We start from the raw sequence: 12,625 nt of genomic DNA, 5'->3' as shown, positions 1-12,625 counted from the left end.
GGTCAGGATTCTGATCAAAGTCAGGATTCTGAGATCAAAGTCAGGATTCCGAGATCAAAGTCAGAATTACGAGATCAAAGTCAGGATTTTGAGATCAAAGTCAGGATTCTGAGATCAAAATGTAAATTATGAGATCAAAGTCAGGATTCTGAGATCAAAGTCAGAATTCCAGGACAAAATAAGGATCCTGAGATGGAGCTCAGGATTCTGAGATCAAAGTCAGAATTCTGATCAAAGTCAGGATCCCTAGATCAAAGTCAGGATCCTTAGATTGAGGTCAGGATTCTGAGATCAAAGTCAGAATTTAAGATCAAAGTGAGAATTCTGAGATCAAAGTCAGGATTCTGAGATGGAGGTCAGGATTCTGAGATCAAAGTCAGGATCCTGAAATGGAGGGCAGGATTCTGAGATCAAAGTGAGGATTCTGAGATCAAAGTGAGGATTCTGATCAAAGTCAGGATCCTGATCAAAGTCAGGATTTTGAGATCAAAGTCAGGACTCTGAGATCAAAGTCAGGATTCTGATCAAAGTCAGGATTCCAAGCTTAAAATCGGGATTCTGAGATCAAAATCAGAATTCTGATCAAAGTCAGGATTTTGAGATCAAAGTGAGGATTCTGAGATCAAAATGTAAATAATGAGATCACAGTCAGGATTCTGAGATCAAAGTCAGAATTCCAGGACAAAATAAGGATCCTGAGTTCGAGGTCAGGATTCTGAGATCAAAGTCAGAATTCTGATCAAAGTCAGGATTCTGAGATCAAAGTCAGACTTCTGAGATCAAAGTCAGAATTCTGATCAAAGTCAGGATTCTGAGATCAAAGTCAGGATTTGGAGATCAAAGTCAGAATTACGAGATCAAAGTCAGGATTCTGAGATCAAAGTCAGGATTCTGAGATCAAAATGTGAATTATGAGATCAAAGTCAGGATTCTGAGATCAAAGTCAGGATTCTGAGATCAAAGTCAGAGTTCCAGGACAAAATAAGGATCCTGAGATGGAGGTAAGGATTCTGAGATCAAAGTCAGAATTCTGATCAAAGTCAGGATTCTGAGATCAAAGTCAGGATTCTGAGATCAAAGTCAGAATTCTGATCAAAGTCATGATTCTGAGATCAAAGGCAGGATTCCGAGATCAAAGACAGAATTAAGAGATCAAAGTCAGGATTCTGAGATCAAAGTCAAGATTCTGAGATCAAAATGTAAATTATGTGATCAAAGTCAGGATTTTGAGATCAAAGTCAGGATTCCAAGCTTAAAATCAGGATTCTGAGATCAAAATCAGAATTCAGATCAAAGTCAGGATTTTGAGATCAAAGTCAGGATTATGAGATCAAAGTCAGGATTCTGAGATCAAAGTCAAGATTCTGATCAAAGTCAGGATTCCAAGCTTAAAATCAGGATTCTGAGATCAAAGTCAGAATTCTGATCAAAGTCAGGATTCTGAGATCAAAGTCAGGATTCCGAGATCAAAGTCAGAATTACGAGATCAAAGTCAGGATTCTGAGATCAAAGTCAGGATTCTGAGATCAAAATGTGAATTATGAGATCAAAGTCAGGATTCTGAGATCAAAGTCAGGATCCTGAAATGGAGGGCAGGATTCTGATCAAAGTCAGGATTCTGATCAAAGTCAGGATTTTGAGATCAAAGTCAGGACTCTGAGATCAAAGTCAGGATTCTGATCAAAGTCAGGATTCTGAGATCAAAGTCAGGATTCCAAGCTTAAAATCAGGATTCTGAGATCAAAATCAGAATTCTGATCAAAATCAGGATTTTGAGATCAAAGTCAGGATTCTGAGATCAAAGTCAGGATTCTGAGATCAAAGTCAAGATTCTAATCAAAGTCAGGATTCCAAGCTTAAAATCAGGATTCTGAGATCAAAGTCAGAATTCTGATCAAAGTCAGGATTCTGAGATCAAAGTCAGGATTCTGAGATCAAAGTCAGAATTCTGATCAAAGTCAGGATTCCGAGATCAAAGTCAGAATTATGAGATCAAAGTCAGGATTCTGAGATCAAAGTCAGGATTCTGAGATCAAAATGTGAATTATGAGATCAAAGTCAGGATTCTGAGATCAAAGTCAGGATTCTGAGATCAATGACAGGATTCTGATCAATATCAGGATTCTGATCAAAGTCAGGATTCTGAGATCAAAATGTGAATTATGAGATCAAAGTCAGGATTCTGAGATCAAAGTCAGGATCCTGAAATGGAGGGCAGGATTCTGAGATCAAAGTGAGGATTATGAGATCAAAGTGAGGATTCTGATCAAAGTCAGGATCCTGATCAAAGTCAGGATTTTGAGATCAAAGTCAGGACTCTGAGATCAAAGTCAGGATTCTGATCAAAGTCAGGATTCTGAGATCAAAGTCAGGATTCCAAGCTTAAAATCAGGATTCTGAGATCAAAATCAGAATTCTGATCAAAGTCAGGATTTTGAGATCAAAGTCAGGATTCTGAGATCAAAATGTAAATTATGAGATCAAAGTCAGGATTCTGAGATCAAAGTCAGAATTCCAGGACAAAATAAGGATCCTGAGATGGAGGTCAGGATTTTGAGATCAAAGTCAGAATTCTGATCAAAGTCAGGATTCCGAGATCAAAGTCAGAATTATGCGATCAAAGTCAGGATTTTGAGATCAAAGTCAGGATTCTGAGATTAAAATGTGAATTATGAGATCAAAGTCAGGATTCTGAGATCAAAATGTAAATTATGAGATCAAAGTCAGGATTCTGAGATCAAAGTCAGAATTCTGATCAAAGTCAGGATTCTGAGATCAAAGTCAGGATTCCGAGATCAAAGTCAGAATTATGCGATCAAAGTCAGGATTTTGAGATCAAAGTCAGGATTCTGAGATTAAAATGTGAATTATGAGATCAAAGTTAGGCTTCTGAGATCAAAGTCAGGATCCTGAAATGGAGGGCAGGATTCTGAGATGGAGGTCAGGATTCTGAGATCAAAGTGAGGATTCTGATCAAAGTCAGGATTTTGATCAAAGTCAGGATTTTGAGATCAAAGTCAGGACTCTGAGATCAAAGTCAGGATTCTGATCAAAGTCAGGATTCTGAGATCAAAGTCAGGATTCCAAGCTTAAAATCAGGATTCTGAGATCAAAATCAGAATTCTGATCAAAATCAGGATTTTGAGATCAAAGTCAGGATTCTGAGATCAAAGTCAGGATTCTGAGATCAAAGTCAAGATTCTGATCAAAGTCAGGATTCCAAGCTTAAAATCAGGATTCTGAGATCAAAGTCAGAATTCTGATCAAAGTCAGGATTTTGAGATCAAAGTCAGGATTCTGAGATCAAAGTCAGGATTCTGAGATCAAAATGTGAATTATGAGATCAAAGTCAGGATTCTGAGATCAAAGTCAGGATTCTGAGATCAATGACAGGATTCTGATCAATGTCAGGATTCTGATCAAAGTCAGGATTCTGAGATCAAAGTCAGAATTCTGATCAAAGTCAGGATTCTGAGATCAAAATGTAAATTATGAGATCAAAGTCAGGATTCTGAGATCAAAGTCAGAATTCCAGGACAAAATAAGGATCCTGAGATGGAGGTCAGGATTCTGAGATCAAAGTCAGAATTCTGATCAAAGTCAGGATTCTGAGATCAAAGTCAGGATTCCAAGCTTAAAATCAGGATTCTGAGATCAAAACCAGAATTCTGATCAAAGTCAGGATTTTGAGATCAAAGTCAGGATTCTGAGATCAAAATGTAAATTATGAGATCAAAGTCAGGATTCTGAGATCAAAGTCAGAATTCCAGGACAAAATAAGGATCCTGAGATGGAGGTCAGGATTCTGAGATCAAAGTCAGAATTCTGATCAAAGTCAGGATTCTGAGATCAAAGTCAGAATTCTGATCAAAGTCAGGATTCTGAGATCAAAGTCAGGATTCCGAGATCAAAGTCAGAATTCCAGGACAAAATAAGGATCCTGAGATGGAAAGTCAGGATTCTGAGATCAAAATGTGAATTATGAGATCAAAGTCAGGATTCTGAGATCAAAGTCAGGATCCTGAAATGGAGGGCAGGATTCTGAGATCAAAGGGAGGATACTGAGATCAAAGTCAGTATTCTGAGATCAAAGTCAGGATTCCAAGCTTAAAATCAGGATTCTGAGATCAAAATCAGAATTCTGATCAAAATCAGGATTTTGAGATCAAAGTCAGGATTCTGAGATCAAAATGTAAATTATGAGATCAAAGTCAGGATTCTGAGATCAAAGTCAGTATTCTGAGATCAAAGTCAGGATTCCAAGCTTAAAATCAGGATTCTGAGATCAAAATCAGAATTCTGATCAAAATCAGGATTTTGAGATCAAAGTCAGGATTCTGAGATCAAAATGTAAATTATGAGATCAAAGTCAGGATTCTGAGATCAAAGTCAGAATTTCAGGACAAAATAAGGATCCTGAGATAGAGGTCAGGATTCTGAGATCAAAGTCAGGATTCTGAGATCAAATTCAGGATTCTGAGATCAAAGTCAGGATTCTGAGATCAAAGTCAGGATTCCAAGCTTAAATTTAGGATTCTGAGATCAAAATCAGAATTCTGATCAAAGTCAGGATTCTGAGATCAAAGTCAGGATTCTGAGATCAAATTCAGAATTCTGATCATAGTCAGGATTCTGAGATCAAAGTCAGGATTCCAAGCTTAAATTTAGGATTCTGAGATCAAAATCAGAATTCTGATCAAAGTCAGGATTATGAGATCAAAGTCAGGATTCTGAGATCAAAATGTAAATTATGAGATCAAAGTCAGGATTCTGAGATCAAAGTCAGAATTCCAGGACAAAATAAGGATCCTGAGATGGAGGTCAGGATTCTGAGATCAAAGTCAGAATTCTGATCAAAGTCAGGATTCTGAGATCAAAGTCAGGATTCTGAGATCAAAGTCAGAATTCTGATCAAAGTCAGGATTCTGAGATCAAAGTCAGGATTCCAAGATCAAAGTCAGAATTGAGATCAAAGTCAGGATTCTGAGATCAAAGTAAGGATCCTGAGATAGAGGTCAGGATTATGAGATCAAAGTAAGGATTTTTAGATCAAAGACAGGATTCTGATCAAAGTTAGGATCATGATCAATGTCAGGATTCCAAGCTAAAAATCAGGATTCTAAAATCAAAGTCAGAATTATGAGATCAAAGTCAGGATTCTGATCGAAGTTAGGATTCCAAGATAAATATCAGGATTCTGATCAAAGTCAGGATTCCGAGATCAAAGTCAGGATTCTGACATCAAAGTCAGGATTCTGAGATCAATGACAGGATTCTGATCAATGTCAGGATTCTGATCAAAGTCAGGATTCTGTTCACAGTCAGGATTCTGAGATCAAAGTCAGGATCCGAGATCAAAGTCATAAATCTGTGATCGATGGTGGTGGCATGGGGATTTGTGGTGTCTACACCAATATGACCAACTATCTGGACTAAGTGCAGGGCATCATGAAGAACCTGCCCACTATGATGTCAACCAATGAAAAGCCAGCAGAGAGAGCGGTGTCTTTAGACCTGCTGGAACAGAAACCATTTAAACATTTTTGTTAAAGGAATCAAAACCATGATTGTCTTTTTAGTTCATAAACATCAGAAGTGTTTCATTAAGGTGCTTTAATTTTCCAGTTCCTCTGACAGGTTTGGTTTGATCCTTGTGATGTTAAGAGTGACATTTCTGACAGCCCAACTTCTTTCCAGTTCAGGGGAGAATTCCAGGAGGTCAGCTCAGATTTCTCTGGTGTTTAGTTGTAGATTTAATGATTCTCTTAAAAAGTGAGAGAGCATCATTGTTGGAGGAAATCCAGGTGAGTCACTGAACCCTATCTAAAAGACTTTTTTTTTTAAATTAAAGACTTAAATGAAGAATCGTCTGATGTAAAATGTTTGAATCTGTGCTCTAGAGAAAATGTTGATCAGGTTGCATATTGGCTACTCGGCCCCCTCAGCTGATAAGCTGTATAGCAGGAAGTGACATTCACAGTGAAACCAGAGCTGACCTTTCCAACCTCCATGTGAGTCACTGTTTGAAAATCCACACTTCCTGTAAATGCCCCCCCCCCCCCCCACCTTCATCTCCCCTCAGCTGGAGGTGAAACTCTGCCAGAGGAGATCAGGAGGTCGAAGAGGAGGTGAATTCCTCCTGCTCCTCATACCAGCGTGGATGTTGGATTGAAATCCTCCCATCATCTATAAAATCAGTGAGTGTTAACATCTGCCTCTGTTTCTGTCTCCCTGATGGTTCAATGTTACAATGTTACAATGTCATTTAGCAGACGCTTTTCTCCAAAGTGACGTACATTTGAGAGCAAGAACAACACAAGCAATGATCTAGACAAGAAGAAACAACATCAGTAAGTGCCATCAAGTGCTTCAGGTCCAATTGGATGCAAGTGCTGCTGTGTAGAGTTTAAGGCAGAGTACCTAAAATATACGTTGTTTGTGGAGGTTTTTTTTTTTGTTTGTTTTTTTTTGTTTGTTTTTTTGTTTTTTTTTTGTTATTAGACAGCAACAATGAATCAAGGAAAATGTGGGATCACTAATCGCCATTCATTAGACTTCACAACAACTATATACCAAGTACCAAGTGCTGGATCATTCCCAAAGAGCTGGGCAAAGAAATCCCAGAAGTAGAGCAGGACAGTGCGAGCTAACTATAGTTGGGAAACTCATTCAACCACTGGGGGCAGCAGTGGGGAATAGTCTGGCTGAGACTCAATCTACTACTGGAGACAACAGTAGAGAATAGTCTAGCTAAGTGCAAAGTGTTCTCTGAAGAGCTGGGTCTTTAGCCCTCTCTTGAAAGTAGAGAGGGAGTCTGTAGATCGAATGGAGTTGGGTAATTCATTCCACCATTTAGGGACAACAGAGGAGAAGAGTCGAGCTAGTGACTTAGGAGCATGATGTGCTGGAAGTATCAGGCGCCTTTCGCTGGCTGAGCGTAGTGGGCGAGAAGGGGTGTAGACCTGGATGAGGGACTCCAGGTAAACAGGAGCAGTTTTAGTTACTGCTTTGTAAGCAATGATTAGAGTTTTGAATTTAATGCGAGCTGCAACTGGAAGCCAGTGTAGAGAGATTAAAAGAGGCGTGACATGAGCTCTCTTGGGTTGGTTGAAGACCAGACGTGCTGCTGCGTTCTGGATCAACTGCAGAGGTATAACTGTGCATGCAGGTAGGCCTGCCAGTAATGAGTTACAGTAGTCAATACGTGATATTATAAGAGCCTGTACCAGGAGTTGTGTAGCATGCTCTGTCAAGTAGGGTCTGATCCTCTTGATGTTGTAGAGGGCGAAACGGCAGGACCGAGCAATCGAGGCCACATGGAGCTTGAAGGTTAGCTGGTCATCAATCATGACACCCAGATTCCGGGCTGACTTAGTGGGCAAGAGATTATTTGATCCAAGCTGGATACTGATCTGCGGTTCCACAGTGTGACTGGCTGGGATGATAATGAGCTCCGTTTTGGGCAGGTTGAGCTGAAGGTGACGTTCCCTCATCCATTTAGAAATATCAGCAAGGCAGGATGAGATCCGAGCTGAGACAGTTGTGTCATCTGGTGGAAAGGACAGGAATAGCTGTGTGTCGTCTGCATAGCAGTGATAAGAAAAGCCATGGGAGCGGATGATTGCACCAAGTGAGGTGGTGTTGTAACGGGTGGTTTTAGTACCCAATAGCAACACACTAGAGAAGGAGAATAGACGTAATGTCCTTTAATGATCACAGCTGAACAGCACTAGAGTCAACAATAAACAATCACTTCTGAAGAGCTGCCCAGTCGGGGGAGAGACAGAAGATGGGTCAGAACCAGAAGATCCAGGAGGAGCACACTCACTGTATCTGAGCAGAGCTGTCACACACCAGCTGAGGAGTCCAGAAGCCGAGCAAACAGAATCCAATCCACAGAGGCAAAAACTTGAGGTCAGGGACAGAAGGCTTTGGTGTATTTCCAGGGCAGAGACGCGGTTCAGAGGTCAGAGACAAGCAGGGTCGGTACCGGGTAGTCAATCCTAAAGAGAGTGCTGGAAAGTCTTGCATGAGGGCTAAGAACAATCTGGCAGAGTCTGACTGAGCAGAGGAGGCTTAAAACTGGCTTGATTGAGCATGAGAGGCAGCTGAGAGCACAGGTGAGCAGAGTTGGCTGATGAGGTGGGCGTGGCTGACTGGCAGAGTGGAGCAGAGGCAGTGTGAGTGAAAATGCAGCAGGTGAGCAGAGGAGTGACACTGTGACAGGTGTATATTGAGAAAAGAAGGGGACCAAGCACAGACCCTTGAGGCACCCCTGTTGATACGCCATGCAGTTTAGACACTCCCCCCTTCCATGATACTCTAAAAGATCTCCCTGTGAGGTAGGACTTAAACCACTGTAGGGCAGATCCTGAGATACCAAGCGAAGAGAGTGTGGAGAGGAGGATTTGGTGGTTTACTGTGTCAAAGGCAGCAGACAGATCCAGCAGTAAGAGAACTGAGGACTGACCAGCTGCTCTGGCCAAGCGAAGTGATTCCGTTACCGACAAAAGTGCAGTTTCAGTAGAGTGGCCCCGCCTAAAGCCAGACTGATTCTGATCAAGTAGATCATTGTTCTGCAAGTGTTCTGAGAGCTGGTTGAAGACTGTGCGCTCCAGTGTTTTTGATAGGAATGGGAGAAGTGAGACCGGCCTGTAATTTTCAACCAGGGCTGGGTTGAGAGTGGGTTTTTTGAGCAGTGGTGTAACCCGCGCTTGCTTGAAAGCAGCTGGGAAAACACCTGTGGACAGAGAGGAGTTAATGATACAACTCACAGCAGGGCTGATTGTGGGCTCAATCGCCTGCAAGAGATGTGATGGTATCGGATCGAGGGGACAGGTTGTGGGCTTAGAGTCAAGCAGAAGCCTGGTGACCTCGCTCTCACTTAGTGGAGAGAATGAGCTAAGTGATGCATCACTAGCTGGTGGCAGAAAACTGAGTTGGACAGGCTCAGAGAATTGGTTACTGATGGTAGAAACCTTGTCAGTGAAGTAGGAGGTGAACATGTCTGGAGTCAACATACTGGAGGGTTGTGGGTTTGAAGGAGAGAGGAGCGAGTTAAAAGCAGAGAAGAGTTTGCGTGCATCAGTGGCAGCACAGATCTTTGATTGATAGAACGCCTTCTTAGCAGATTTTAGAGCAGAGGTAAAACAGGACAGTTTTTGCTGATAGGCACTCAAGTCAGTGGTTTGTTTGGATTTACGCCATTTTCTCTCTGCCGCCCTGAGCCCTGCCCTTTGGGTTCTGATGACCTCAGTGAGCCAGGGACAAGGTGGAGTATTTCGAATAGGCTTAGACACCAGAGGGCAGAGTTTGTCCAGAGAGGAGGTCAGTGAGGAGCAGAATGTGTCTGTGGCCTCGTTAACAGTGAGTGTGAAGGACTCGTTACATGAGGCTAGTGCAGCTGAGACCTCCTCAGACAGCTGTGTTGGGTCAAGTGACTGAAGGTTTCTGCGGTATGATCTTAATTGAGTAGTAGATTGTTGAAGTTCAGGTAAGCCAAGTGAGAGCTGAATGAAGTAGTGGTCAGAGAGGTGAAGTGGTGTTACACTCAAATTAGCCGTGGAGCAATTGCGAGTTAGAATCAAATCCAGTGTATTACCAGCTTTGTGTGTAGGAGGCGTTTGAACCAGTTTCAAGTCAAAGGAGGACAGTAGTGAAATAAAATCAGTAGCCTGGGCTCTATCCAAGTGGATGTTCATGTCACCCATGACAACCAATGGTGTGCCATCATCAGGGATGTCTGAGAGTAACATGTCCAGTTCCACAATAAAGTTGTCGAGGTGACCCCCAGGTGGGCGGTATACCACAACCATGTAAGCCTTTATTGGTGCAGTGACCTGTACTGCATGATATTCAAATGAGGTGTTATTGTCCAAGGGTTTGAACTGGCTGAAGTTCCAGCTATGAGAAAGAATAATGCCTGTGCCACCTCCTCGGCCAGAAGAGCGAGGTGTATGAGAGAACACTGCATCAACTGATAGAGCAGTTGGTGTTACAGTGTTCTCAGGACGGACCCAAGTTTCTGTCAGGGCTAGGACCTGAATGTTAGACAGTTTAGTGAGGGAATTGATGAATTCTGCTTTGTTAACTGCAGACTGGCCGTTCCAGAGGCCAACTGTGATAAAAGGTTGTGGAAAAGAGGCATTCTGCAAAGTGGATAGATTATGCAGGTTTCGTTTTCTGTAACTATTGTGCTTCTTTCTGTTCCCATACATGACTTGTATTTTTTGGTTGCACATGTTGCGTTAGACTGCTGAGGTGCGTTAGACTGTTGTGAGGCACTGCTGCCTGTCGGTGGCCTTGCTCGGTGGATTCGCACAGGTAGACTCGCTGGTCTTTACCCAATGTGGTCTTCACACAATTGGGCTTCCACAAGGGCTGACGCTTCAGCGCAGTCTGTGTACTTATATAGAGAGAAATGCCACAGATGTGCACAATTGAGTTGATTGTGCACAGCCGCTAACCGCCCCAGCTGGCAAATTTAGATTCAAACTCTCTTAAAGCTTGGACTACAGTGAAACTCCGCCCCGGCAGTTTTCACTTTAGCAATCAATAGAGGGAGCCACACGCGTCAACTGCCTCACCTATTGTTGCAGAGAGAGTGAAACTAACACGTTCAGCCTAAGCAAAACTGCCAACAACCTACTTCCAACTGAAACAACCAAAAGCAGATTCCTCTTACCAAGTAGCTTCTCCCTTCCTATCTCAAAGATCAGAGCTCGTTCACACTGATGGTTCAGTGTGTTTAAAGTGAAACGTCTGAGCAGCTCCATGAAGTCAGAAGAGTCGAGATTAAAGAAAAACTGCTGACTGATGCACAATAAAGAAAGTAAAAAAAAAAAAATCTGCCACAGTCAGAGGGAAGTTACTGGAAATTTCTATTGAACACCCAGTCTCTATAACCATCTTGGTGACAGAGCAGAATAAGTAGCAGAAAAAAAGATGTTAGCAGCAGATATAAACAAGTTTACAGCAGATAAAAACAAGTTTACAAAAGAAATAAACAAGTTCACAGCAGATATAAACAAGTTTACAGCAGAAAAAAAAGTTTACTGCAGACAAAAACAGGTTTAAACAAGTTAACATAAGCAGAGATAAACAAGTTTACAACAGACATTTACAAGTTTACAGAAGACATTAACAAGTTTACAGCAGACATAAACAAGTTTACAGCAGATATAAACAAGTTTACAGCAGAAATAAGTTTACAGCAGAAATAAACAGGTTTACAGCAGAGAAAAACATGTTTACGACAGAGATAAACAAGTTTAAAGCAGAGATAATCAAGATGACAGCAGAAATTAACAAGTTTTACAGCAGAAATAAAAGTTTACAGCAGAAATAAACAAGTTTACAGCAGAGAAAAACAAGTTTACAGAAGAAATAAACAAGTTTACAGCAGACATAAACAGGTTTATGACAGAAATAAACAAGTTAACAGCAGAAATAAACAAGTTTAAAGAAGAAATAAACAGGTCTACAGCAGACATAGACAAGTTTACAGCAGACATAAACATGTTTACAACAGACATTTACAAGTTTACAGCAGATATAAACAAGTTTACAGCAGAAATAAACAAGTTTAAAGAAGAAATAAACAGGTTTACAGTAAACATAGACAAATTTACAGCAGACAAACAAGTTTACAACAGACATTTACAAGTTTACTGCAGAGATAAACAGGTTTACAGCAGAAATGAACTTGTTTACAGCAGAGAAAAACAAGTTTACAGCAGAGATAAACAGGTTTACAACAGAGATAAACAAGTTTAAAGCAGAGATAATCAAGTTGACAGCAGAAATGAACAAGTTTACAGCAGAATTAAAAGTTAACAGCAGACTTAAACAAGTTTACAGCAGACATAAAAAAGTTTACAGCAGAAATAAACAAGTTTACAGCAGAAATAGGTTTACAGCAGAAATAAACAGGTTTACAGTAGACATAGACAAGTTTACAGAAGACATAAACAAGTTTACAACCGACATTTACAAGTTTACTGCAGAGATAAACAAGTTTACAACCGACATTTACAAGTTTACTGCAGAGATAAACAAGTTTACAGCAGAAATGAACATGTTTACAGCAGAGAAAAACAAGTTTACAGCAGAGACAAACAGGTTTACGACAGAGATAAACAAGTTTACAGCAGAGAAAAACAAGTTTATAAAAGCAGAGATAAACAAGTTTACAGCAGAGAAAAACATGTTTACAGACATAAACATGTTTGCGACAGAGAAAAATAGTTATTTGTTTCGGTTTGAAAAAGGATGAGTTATGTTTAATTAGCATTTATACAAAAGTCAAGGATGGAATGCTTCATTCACTTTAAAGGATGACATAATCAGTGGAAAGAATGGAATGTAGGCCTCGAATGATGACTTTTACACAGGGAGGCATAGAATCTTACTAGGGGCATTTAACCTCCATTTTTGCCAAATGATAGACCATACTTGGCAACCATCTCTAAGTCTATGCTTATCGCCTTTAGCAGGGATGGAATGCTGGTGAAGCTGGGGATGATGGGCATTTTTTCAGGCCATAGTCGGCAACTATTGGAAAAGTGGGTGGAACTGGTGATGATGCATTGTTGTGCCTTCATTGAAACAGGACAGTTGACTGATT

Source organism: Cheilinus undulatus, linkage group 24 (assembly GCF_018320785.1).
Source record: "Cheilinus undulatus linkage group 24, ASM1832078v1, whole genome shotgun sequence".
Taxonomy (NCBI): Eukaryota; Metazoa; Chordata; class Actinopteri; order Labriformes; family Labridae; genus Cheilinus; species Cheilinus undulatus.
This window is presented reverse-complemented; position numbering follows the sequence as displayed.